Source organism: Ranitomeya imitator, chromosome 6 (genome assembly GCF_032444005.1).
Source record: "Ranitomeya imitator isolate aRanImi1 chromosome 6, aRanImi1.pri, whole genome shotgun sequence".
In the NCBI taxonomy this organism is placed as follows: Eukaryota; Metazoa; Chordata; class Amphibia; order Anura; family Dendrobatidae; genus Ranitomeya; species Ranitomeya imitator.
This window is the reverse complement of record NC_091287.1, coordinates 486,379,572-486,391,878: the sequence shown is the minus strand read 5'-3', so window position 1 is coordinate 486,391,878 and position 12,307 is coordinate 486,379,572. Positions and strand designations below refer to the sequence as shown.

The 12,307-nt window shown below is 42.5% G+C and overlaps 1 protein-coding gene across 3 annotated transcripts in view; it reads left to right on the top strand.

The window, feature by feature from the left end:
* Nucleotides 1-12,307, top strand: part of TRIQK (triple QxxK/R motif containing) — a 233,056-nt gene that overhangs the window by 27,696 nt on the left and 193,053 nt on the right. The gene's annotated exons all lie outside the window — the stretch shown is intronic.

Sequence of the window (12,307 nt, the reverse complement as noted above, 5' to 3'; positions counted from 1 at the left end):
AGTAATGGGAGTTGTGCTCTGCTAACTAAACTGTTTGGTTTGTATGTTCATGTAAATTTCATAGTGTCTTGTGTAGGCAAATTGCCAACCTTAACAGTCTTCGATGAAAGAAACTATAAAGGTACCTTCACACATAACGATATCATTAACGATATCGTTGCTTTTTGTGACGTAGCAACGATATCGTTAAGGAAATCGTTATGTGTGACAGCGACCAACGATCAGGCCCCTGCTGGGAGATCGTTGGTCGCTGAACACAGTCCAGAACTTATTTCGTCGCTGGATCTCCCGTGGACATCGCTGGATCGGAGTGTGTGACACCGATCCAGCGATGTCTTCACTGGTAACCAGGGTAAACATTGGGTAACTAAGCGCAGGGCCGCGCTTAGTAACCCGATGTTTTCCCTGGTTACCAGCGTAAAAGTAAAAAAAAACAAACACTACATACTTACCTACCGCTGTCTGTCCCCGGCGCTGTGCTCTGCTCTCCTCCTGTACTGGCTGTGAGCGTCGGTCAGCCGGAAAGCAGAGCGGTGACGTCACTGCTCTGCTTTCCGGCCGCTGTGCTCACAGCCAGACCAGAGAAGCAGAGCGCCGGGGACAGACAGCGGTAGGTAAGTATGTAGTGTTTGTTTTTTTACTTTTAGGATGGTAACCAGGGTAAACATCGGGTTACTAAGCGCGGCCCTGCGCTTAGTAACCCGATGTTTACCCTGGTTACCGGCATCGTTGGTCGCTGGAGAGCTGTCTGTGTGACAGCTCTCCAGCGACCAAACAGCGACGCTGCAGCGATCCGGATCGTTGTCGGTATCGCTGCAGCGTCGCTTAATGTGAAGGGGCCTTAAGTAATTCACAGGCTCTTCTTACCGAATCTGGCCGACCTGGCAGACTCCTCTGGTGGTGGCTTATTTCAGAGAGAATGAAGGGATAGGCAGTCTGAAATCAGACATACCGGAACCTTATTTTTCCTGACATCATCTGTTGAGGGAGAGTCAGACATCACTTTCCGCTGAGCTTGCCGATTTTGGTGGGACCCCGTTATTTTGCTTTTCAAGTACATTTTTTTGGTATTTGTTTCCATTAAACAATGATGTTGAGGAGTTAATATGGACAATTGTTTGGTGCCTTCTTTCCCCTTCACTTCCATATGGATGTTGGTTACACAAGGGAATGAGCTGCTGAGTTGAACATAGAAAAAAAAGCCTTATTTAAAATGGTAAATACTTTAATTGATATACATTAAAAAAAACTTGAAAAATTGTGTGTATATGTATAATATATTTACACGTAGAGAAGAGGCTACAGAGTTCACCCAATTTGTCGTTGACTGCCACTATTGTCTCCTGATAATTCCTATAGATCATCTGTCAAACGTGTGCTACGCTACACAATAACAAGATACACAAAGCAAAAAAAAACCCAAACAATGTTACAGTGGGGAAAAAAAGTATTCAGTCAGCCACCAATTGTGCAAGTTCTCCCACATAACAAGATGAGAGAGGCCTGTAATTGACATCATAGGTAGACCAAAACTATGAGAGTCAAAATGAGAGAACAAATCCAGAAAATTGCCTTGACTGATTTGGCAAGATTTATTTTGCAAATTATGGTGGAAAATAAGTATTTGGTCATTAACAAAAGTTCAGCTCAATATTTAGTTATATATCCTTTGTTGGCAATGACAGAGGTCAAACGTTTTCTGTAAGTCTTCACAAGGTTGGCGCACAATGGTTGTATGTTGGCCCATTCCTCCATGCAGATCTCCTCTAGAGCTGTGATGTTTTGGGCCTGTCGCTGGGCAGCATGGACTTTGAACTCCCTCCAAAGGTTTCTATGGGGATGAGACCTGGAAACTGGCTAGGCCACTCCAGGACCTTCATATGTTTCTTACAAAGCCACTCCTTCGTTGCCCTGGCGGTGTGCTTGGGGTCATTATTATGCTGAAAGACCCATCCACGTTTCATCTTCAGTGCCCTTTCTGATGGAAGGAGGTTTACACTCAAAATCTCACGATACATGGACCCATTCATTTTTTCATGTACATGGGTCCGTTGTCCAGGTCCCTTTGCAGAGAAACTACCCCAAAGCATGATGTTGCCACCCCATGCTTCACAGTAGGTATGGTGTTCTTAGGATGCAATTTAGCTTTCTGTCTCCTACAAACACAATGAGCTTTGATTCTACCAAGCAGTTCTACTTTGGTTTCATCAGATTACATGACATTCTCCCAATACTCTTCTGGATACTCCAAATGCTCTCTAGCAAACCTCAGACAGGCCCGGACAGGTAATGGCTTAAGCAGGGTGACACGTCTGGCACTGCAGGATCTGAGTCCCTGGTGGTATAGTGTGCTACTGATGGTAGTCTTTGTTAGTCAGTTCTATGCAGGTTATTCACTAGGTCCAGTAAAACAAAAGAAAGCGGCTAAGCCTCTGCCAGCTCACCAACACCACAGGTGCGCGGAACTCGTCCTGACCCGACGTGCAGTGGATACAATATATGGAATGAAGTAGTTCCAGCTCCTTAACTCCTTTACCCCCAAGGGTGGTTTGCACGTTAATGACCGGGCCAATTTTTACAATTCTGACCACTGTCCCTTTATGAGGTTATAACTCTGGAACGCTTCAACGGATTCCAGTGATTCTGACGTTGTTTTCTCATGACATATTGTACTTCATGATAGTGGTAAAATTTCTTTGATATTACCTGCGTTTATTTGTGAAAAAAAGGAAATTTGGTTAAAATTTTGAAAATTTTGCAATTTTCCAACTTTGAATTTGTATGCAATTAAATCAGAGAGATATGTCACGCAAAATTTGTTTTTGTTAGGGAGTTATAAGGGTTAAAAGTTGACCAGCAATTCCTCATTTTTACAACACCATTTTTTTTTTTTAGGGGCCACATCACATTTGAAGTCATTTTGAGGGGTCTATATGATAGAAAATAACCAAGTGTGACACCATTCTAAAAACTGCACCCCTCAAGGTGCTCAAAACCACATTCAAGAAGTTTATTAACCCTTCAGGTGTTTCACAGGAATTTTTGGAATGTTTAACCCCTTCAAGACCCAGCCTATTTTGACCTTAAAGACCTTGCCGTTTTTTGCAATTCTGACCAGTGTCCCTTTATGAGGTAATAACTCAGGAACGCTTCAACGGATCCTAGCGGTTCTGAGATTGTTTTTTCGTGACATATTGGGCTTCATGTTAGTGGTAAATTTAGGTCAATAAATTCTGCATTTATTTGTGATAAACACGGAAATTTGGCGAAAATTTAGAAAATTTCGCAATTTTCACATTTTGAATTTTTATTCTGTTAAACCAGAGAGATATGTGACACAAAATAGTTAATAAATAACATTTCCCACATGTTTACTTTACATCAGCACAATTTTGGAAACAAAATTTTTTTTTGTTAGGAAGTTATAAGGGTTAAAATTCGACCAGCGATTTGTCATTTTTACAACGAAATTTACAAAACCATTTTTTTTAGGGACCACCTCACATTTGAAGTCAGTTTGAGGGGTCTATATGGCTGAAAATACCCAAAAGTGACACCATTCTAAAAACTGCACCCCTCAAGGTACTCAAAACCACATTCAAGAAGTTTATTAACCCTTCAGGTGCTTCACAGCAGCAGAAGCAACATGGAAGGAAAAAATGAACATTTAACTTTTTAGTCACAAAAATTATCTTTTAGCAACAATTTTTTTATTTTCCCAATGGTAAAAGGAGAAACTGAACCACGAACGTTGTTGTCCAATTTGTCCTGAGTACGCTGATACCTCATATGTGGGGGTAAACCACTGTTTTGGCGCACGGCAGGGCTTGGAAGGGAAGGAGCGCCATTTGACTTTTTGAATCAAAAATTGGCTCCACTCTTTAGCGGACACCATGTCACGTTTGGAGAGCCCCCGTGTGCCTAAAAATTGGAGCTCCCCCACAAGTGACCCCATTTTGGAAACTAGACGCCCCAAGGAACTTATCTAGATGCATAGTGAGCACTTTGAACCCCCAGGTGCTTCACAAATTGATCCGTAAAAATGAAAAAGTACTTTTTTTTCACAAAAAAATTCTTTTAGCCTCAATTTTTTCATTTTCACATGGGCAACAGGATAAAATGGATCCTAAAATGTGTTGGGCAATTTCTCCTGAGTACACCAATACCTCACATGTGGAGGTAAACCACTGTTTGGGCACATGGTAAGGCTCGGAAGGGAAGGAGCGCCATTTGACTTTTTGAATGAAAAATTATTTCCATCGTTAGCGGACACCATGTCGCGTTTGGATAGCTCCTGTGTGCCTAAACATTGGCGCTCCCCCACAAGTGACCCCATTTTGGAAACTAGACCCCCCAAGGAACTAATTTAGATGCCTAGTGAGCACTTTAAACCCTCAGGTGCTTCACAAATTGATCTGTAAAAATGAAAAAGTAATTTTTTTTCACAAAAAAATTCTTTTCGCCTCAATTTTCTCATTTTCACATGGGCAGTAGGATAAAATGGATCATAAAATTTGTTGGGCAATTTCTCCCGAGTACGCCGATACCTCATATGTGGGGGTAAACCACTGTTTGGGCACTCGGCAGGGCTCGGAAGAGAAGGCGTGCCATTTGACTTTTTGAATGGAAAATTAGCTCCAATTGTTAGCGGACACCATGTCGCGTTTGGAGAGCCCCTGTGTGCCTAAACATTGGAGCTCCCCCACAAGTGACCCCATTTTGGAAACTAGACCCCCCAAGGAACTTATCTAGATGCATATTGAGCACTTTAAACCCCCAGGTGCTTCACAGAAGTTTATAACGCAGAGCCATGAAAATAAAAAATAATTTTTCTTTCCTCAAAAATGATTTTTTAGCCTGGAATTTCCTATTTTCCCAAGGGTAACAGGAGAAATTGACCCCAAAAGTTGTTGTCCAGTTTCTCCTGAGTACGCTGATACCCCATATGTGGGGGTAAATCACTGTTTGGGCACATGCCGGGGCTCGGAAGAGAAGTAGTGACGTTTTGAAATGCAGACTTTGATGGAATGCTCTGTGGGCGTCACGTTGCGTTTGCAGAGCCCCTGATGTGGCTTAACAGTAGAAACCCCCCACAAGTGACCCCATTTTGGAAACTAGACCCCCAAAGGAACTTATCTAGATGTGTGGTGAGCACTTTGAACCCCCAAGTGCTTCATAGAAGTTTATAATGCAGAGCCGTGAAAATAATAAATACATTTTCTTTCCTCAAAAATAATTATTTAGCCCAGAATTTTTTAATTTTCCCAAGGGTAACAGGAGAAATTTGACCCCAATATTTGTTGTCCAGTTTCTCCTGAGTACGGTGATACCCCATATGTGGGGGTAAACTACTGTTTGGGCACATGCCGGGGCTTGGAATTGAAGTAGTGACGTTTTGAAATGCAGACTTTGATGGAATGCTCTGCGGGCGTCACGTTGCGTTTGCAGAGCCCCTGATGTGCCTAAACAGTAGAAACCCCCCACAAGTGACCCCATTTTGGAAACTAGACCCTGAAAGGAACTTATCTAGATGTGTGGTGAGCACTTTGAACCCCCAAGTGCTTCATAGAAGTTTATAATGCAGAGCCGTGAAAATAATAAATACGTTTTCTTTCCTCAAAAATAATTATTTAGCCCAGAATTTTTTATTTTCCCAAGGGTTACAGGAGAAATTGGACCCCAAAAGTTGTTGTCCAGTTTCTCCTGAGTACGCTGATACCCCATATGTGGGGGTAAACCACTGTTTGGGCACACGTCGGGGCTCAGAAGGGAAGTAGTGACTTTTGAAATGCAGACTTTGATGGAATGGTCTGCGGGTGTCACGTTGCGTTTGCAGAGCCCCTGGTGTGCCTAAACAGTAGTGACCCCATTTTAGAAACTAGACCCCCCAAGGAACTTATCTAGGTATGTGGTGAGCACTTTGAACCCCCAAGTGCTTCACAGACGTTTACAACGCAGAGCCGTGAAAATAAAAAATCATTTTTCTTTCCTCAAAAATTATGTTTTAGCAAGCATTTTTTTAGATTCACAAGGGTAACAGGAGAAATTGGACCCCAGTAATTGTTGCGCAGTTTGTCCTGAGTATGCTGGTACCCCATATGTGGGGGTAAACCACTGTTTGGGCACACTTCAGGGCTCGGAAGTGAGGGAGCACCATTTGACTTTTTGAATACGAGATTGGCTGGAATCAATGGTGGCGCCATGTTGCGTTTGGAGACCCCTGATGTGCCTAAACAGTGGTAACCCCTCAATTCTACCTCCAACACTAACCCCAACACACCCCTAACCCTAATCCCAACTGTAGCCATAATCCTAATCACAACCCTAACCCCAACACACCCCTAACCACAACACTAACCCCAACACACCCCTAACCACAACCCTAATTCCAACCCTAACCCTAAGGCTATGTGCCCACGTTGCGGATTCGTGTGAGATATTTCCGCACCATTTTTGAAAAATCTGCGGGTAAAAGGCACTGTGTTTTACCTGCGGATTTTCCGCGGATTTCCAGTGTTTTTTGTGCGGATTTCACCTGCGGATTCCTATTGAGGAACAGGTGTAAAACGCTGCGGAATCCGCACAAAGAATTGACATGCTGCGGAAAATACAACGCAGCGTTCCCGCGCGGTATTTTCCGCACCATGGGCACAGCGGATTTGGTTTTTCATATGTTTACATGGTACTGTAAACCTGATGGAACACTGCTGCGAATCCGCAGCCAAATCCGCACCGTGTGCACATAGCCTAATTCTAAAGGTATGTGCACACGCTGCGGAAAACGCTGCGGATCCGCAGCAGTTTCCCATGAGTGTACAGTTCAATGTAAACCTATGGGAAACAAAAATCGCTGTACACATGCTGCGGAAAAACTGCACGGAAACGCAGCGGTTTACATTCCGCAGCATGTCACTTCTTTGTGCGGATTCCGCAGCGGTTTTACAACTGCTCCAATAGAAAATCGCAATTGTAAAACCGCAGTGAAATGCGCAGAAAAAAACGCGGTAAATCCGCCATAAATCCGCAGCGGTTTAGCACTGCGGATTTATCAAATCCGCAGCGGAAAAATCCGCAGAGGACCAGAATACGTGTGCACATTCCTAACCCTAACCCTAGCCCTAACCCTAGCCCTAACCCTACCCCTAACCCTACCCCTAACCCTACCCCTAGCCCTACCCCTAACCCTACCCCTAACCCTACCCCTAACCCTACCCCTAACCCTAACCCTACCCCTAACCCTAACCCTACCCCTACCCCTAACCCTATTCTAACAGTGGAAAAAAAAAAAATTCTTTATTTTTTTATTGTCCCTACCTATGGGGGTGACAAAGGGGGGGGGTAATTTATTATTTTTTTTATTTTGATCACTGAGATATAATCTATCTCAGTGATCAAAATGCACTTTGGAACGAATCTGCCGGCCGGCAGATTCGGCGGGCGCACTGCGCATGCGCCCGCCATTTTGGAAGATGGCGGCGCCCGGGAGAAGACGGACGGGAACACGGCTGGATCGGTAAGTATGATAGGGTGGGGGGGGACCACGGGGGGGGGGATCGGAGCACGGGGGGGGGGGGGAATCGGAGCGCGGGAGGGGTGGAACGGAGCACGGGGGGGGGGTGGATCGGAGTGCAGGGGGGGTGATTGGAGCACGGGGGGGTGATTGGAGCATGGGGGGAGCGGGCACGAGCACGGGGGGGAGCGGAGCACTGGACGGAGGGGAGCCGGAGCAGTGTACCGGCCAGATCGGGGGGGTGGGGGGGCGATCGGAGGGGTGGGGTGGGGGCACACTAGTATTTCCAGCCATGGCCGATGATATTTCAGCATCGGCCATGGCTGGATTGTAATATTTCACCCGTTATAATGGGTGAAATATTACAAATCGCTCTGATTGGCAGTTTCACTTTCAACGGCCAATCAGAGCGATCGTAGCCACGAGGGGGTGAAGCCACCCCCCCTGGGCTAAACTACCACTCCCCCTGTCCCTGCAGATCGGGTGAAATGGGAGTTAACCCTTTCACCCGATCTGCAGGGACGCGATCTTTCCATGACGCCGCATAGGCGTCATGGGTCGGAATGGCACCGACTTTCATGACGCCTACGTGGCGTCATGGGTCGGGAAGGGGTTAAATAAAAATGAACATTTAACTTTTTTTCACAAAAAATTTACTTCAGCTCCAATTTGTTTTATTTTGCCAAGGGTAACAGGAGAAAATGGACTGCAAAAGTTGTTTCACAATTTGTCCTGAATACGCTGATAACCCATATGTTGGGGTAAACCCCTGTTTGGGCGCATGGGAGAGCTGGAAGGGAAGGAGCACTGTTTTACTTTTTCAACGCAGAATTGGCTGGAATTGAGATCAGACGCCATGTCGCGTTCGGAGAGCCCCTGATGTGCCTAAACAGTGGAAACCCCCCAATTATAACTGAAACCCTAATCCAAACACATCCCTAACCCTAATCCCAACGGTAACCCTAACCACACCCCTAACCTTGACACACCCCTACCCCTAATCCCAACCCTATTCCCAACCGTAAATGTAATCCTAACCCTAACTTTAGCCCCAACCCTAACTTTAGCCCCAACCCTAACTATAGCCTTAACCCTAGCCCTAACCCCAGCCCTAATGGGAAAATGGAAATAAATACATTTTTTTAAAATTTTCCCTTAACTAAGGGGGTGATGAAGGGTGGTTTGATTTACTTTTATAGCGGGTTTTTTAGCGGATTTTTATGATTGACAGCCGCCACACACTGAAAGACGCTTTTTATTGCAAAAAATATTTTTTGCGTTACCACATTTTGAGAGCTATAATTTTTCCATATTTTAGTCCACAGAGTCATGTGAGGTCTTGTTTTTGCAGGACGAGTTGACGTTTTTATTTGTAACATTTTCGGGCACCTGACATTTTTTGATTGCTTTTTATTCCGATTTTTATAGAAAAAAATAATTATTTTTGCATCGCTTTATTCTGAGGACTATAACTTTTTAATTTTTTTGCTGATGATGCTGTATGGTGGCTCTTTTTTTTGCGGGACAAGATGACGTTTTCAGCGGTACCATGTTTATTTATATCCGTCTTTTTGATCACGTGTTATTGCACTTTTTGGCAGTATGATAGTGTTTTTTGCCTCTTTTTTATTTTTTTTTATTTTTATTTTTACGGTGTTTACTGAAGGGGTTAACTAGGGGGACTGTTTTATAGGTCGGGTCGTTACGGACGCGGCGATACTAAATATGTGTACTCTTGTTTGTTTTTTTAATTTAGATAAAGAAATGTATTTATGGGAATAATTTTTTTTTCTTTATTTAGGAATTTTATATTATAATATATTTTTTTTTAGGAATTTTTTTTACACATGTGAATATTTTTATTTTTTTTACACTATAACATTGGGGGCGCATCATGTTATAGTGTAAGATCGCTGATCTGACACTTTGCTGTGCACTGTGTCAGATCAGCGATCTGACGTGCACTCCTGGAGGCTTCCCGGCGCCTGCTCTGAGCAGGCACTGTGAAGCAACCTCCCTGCCGGACCCGGATGCCGTGGCCATTTTGGATCCGGGCCTGCTGCAGGGAGGAAGGAGGTAGGAGACCTTCGGAGCAACGCGATCACATCGCGTTGCTCCGGGCGACTCAGGGAAGTCCACAGGGAGCGATGCTTCCCTATACCGCCTAAACACTGCGATCATGTTTGATCGCAGTGTGCCGGGGGTTAATGTGCCGGGGGCGGTCCGTGACCGCTCCTGGCACATAGTGCCGGATGTCAGCTGTGATAGTCCGCTGACACTCGGCCGCGTTCCCCCCGTGAGCGCGGTCGATCACATATGACGTATGTCAGAAAGGGGTTAAAATTCAAAGTCTTTATTTTCCAAGTTAAAACTATGTAGTGAAGGACATGATACTAAAGGGCTTGAGGATAAAAAAAAAGTACCCACAATCGTATATACAGAAGAGTTTATAAAAGAGTGGAACCAAATACTGACAAACTGCTCGATAAATTTAATGCAACTCTTAATAAAACATGATGAAGCAAAACTTTCAGAAATTCAAAAAAGTATTGAAGAAACTAACGGATTGATAAATGACTATAAGAGCTTGCCACAATTTGAATCCTGTCTATCCAAAATGAAAGAGAATGTAACTACATTACAGGAGGATATAATGAGCAGAAAAAAAACGCAAGTTTGAAAGAGACTTAAGGATTACTCCACAAATAAAGTCTATGATTGGGGTCCGCGGGAAAATATATACAAAACCCCTAGGTCTATACTCAAACACAGCCAGTCTCGCAAAAAATCTACTCAAAGACCACAGATGGGGTTCACATCGTCTGACCCTGACTCTTCAGACGCAACCATCAGTGCATCAGATTTATCCCTGAACAACACAACAATGGATAATAGAAAGAAAAGCTATAAGCGGTCAAAAAACGCCAAAGGCGAGGAGGGAGGAAACCCAAGAAATCCATCGGGAGTAACAACCCGCTACAAAAAGAAACTGAGGTATTGAATGTAATCAATCTGTCTACACAGGAATTAACAACAGATCAAGTAGAAGTTTTTTCATTAGGTCTTAATTTTGTGCCGTATATGGAATTTAATTTGTTCAACACCATATTAGATATAAACAAATTTATTCGCAATTTGACCATCCAAAAACATTTTCTAACAGAAGAAGATACTCAGGAAGCAAAAATGAATGAGGATCTTAGAAATGAATATGAAAACTTGGATTATAAGGAACAAATGGCACTTTTGTGCCTTCAAGAATTATCCTTTCAGGAAAGAAAAAATGAAATTAATCAATCAGAAAAATTCATTACAAATAATCCATACTTCTATCCGATACAAAATAGAGTTGAAAGTATGGACAATTCCAAGAGGCACTAGAAAAAGGCTTGAAAGATAGAGAGAAACGATATAATCACAACAAAAATAATAATTTGTCAAAGAAAGTAAGAGAAGCGCTACAAAGCTTGAAAGAAATGAAAAATATAATAATTAAAAGAAGTGATAAAGGAGGATCTATTGTTGTGCTCAATGCAGAAGAGTATAAAGAAAAAAATGTGTGAACTACTATCAGACACAATGACATATGAAAAAATAATGAGAAATTCCAACAGACACAATGACATATGAAAAAATAATGAGAAATTCCATCAAGACATTTGATGAAGATATAAATCAAATTATCCAGGAAGGTCTTAACCTGGGAGTCATAAATAAAAAACAGGCGGACTATTTATTAGTACCTCGTTCAACATTGCCAATACTGTATGGACTCCCAAAGGTACATAAAACCAGCAGTATACCACCAGTGAGACCAATTGTCTCTGGTCTAGGATCCATGAACGAGCACTTGTGTGAATGGGTCGACACACTGCTGCAGCCACTTGTTTTAAGACTACCAGGATATATTAAAGACTCCAGGGAAGTCCTGAAAACTTTTTCCAAAAAAAAACGTGGCAATGCCAATACACATGGCTATGCTGCGATGTCATAACGCTTTATACATGCATACCTCACGAACTGGCTATGAGAGCCTTGGAATTCCATATTGAAAAATACAGTGAATATTCACAAGATTTAAATTTTTTTTTTTTTTGTTGCAGGTTTTTTTCTGCTAACCCACAATATTTTTTCTTTTGATGATGTGTTTCTACAGAAGACGGGTGTCCCGATGGGGGCTAAATATTCCCCGTCTTTGGCCAATCTGGCTATGGCCTTTTTGGAGTACAAATATATACTATGGATAATCCTTATTCCGGGGGCGTGGTCTGGTATGGCAGATACATCGATGACCTGCTCATCATGTGGGGGGGAGATGTCTGCCATACCGGACTTCATTAAATACATGAATAACAGTTTTAACCCCTTAGTGACCGAGCCAAATTTTTGAAATCTGACCAGTGTCAATTTATGTGGTAATAACTCTGCAACGCTTCAACAAATCCCAGTGATTTTGAGATTGTTTTTTCGTGACACATTATACTTTATGATAATGGTAAATTTAGTTCAACATTTTTTGTGTTTATTTATAAAAAATATAAAAAATTTGAGAAAAATGTTAAAAAATTAGCAATTTTTTAAATTTGAATGATTATCCCTTTAATCCAGATAGTCATACAACAGCAAACCATTAATAAATAACATTTCCCACATGTCTGCTTTACATCAGCACCATTTGTAAAATGTTATTTTATTTTGTTAGCATTTTAGGAGATTTAAAAATGTAGCAGCAATTTTTCATTTTTTCAAAGAAATTTACCACATTTATTTTTTTAGGGACTTATCCATGTTTGAAGT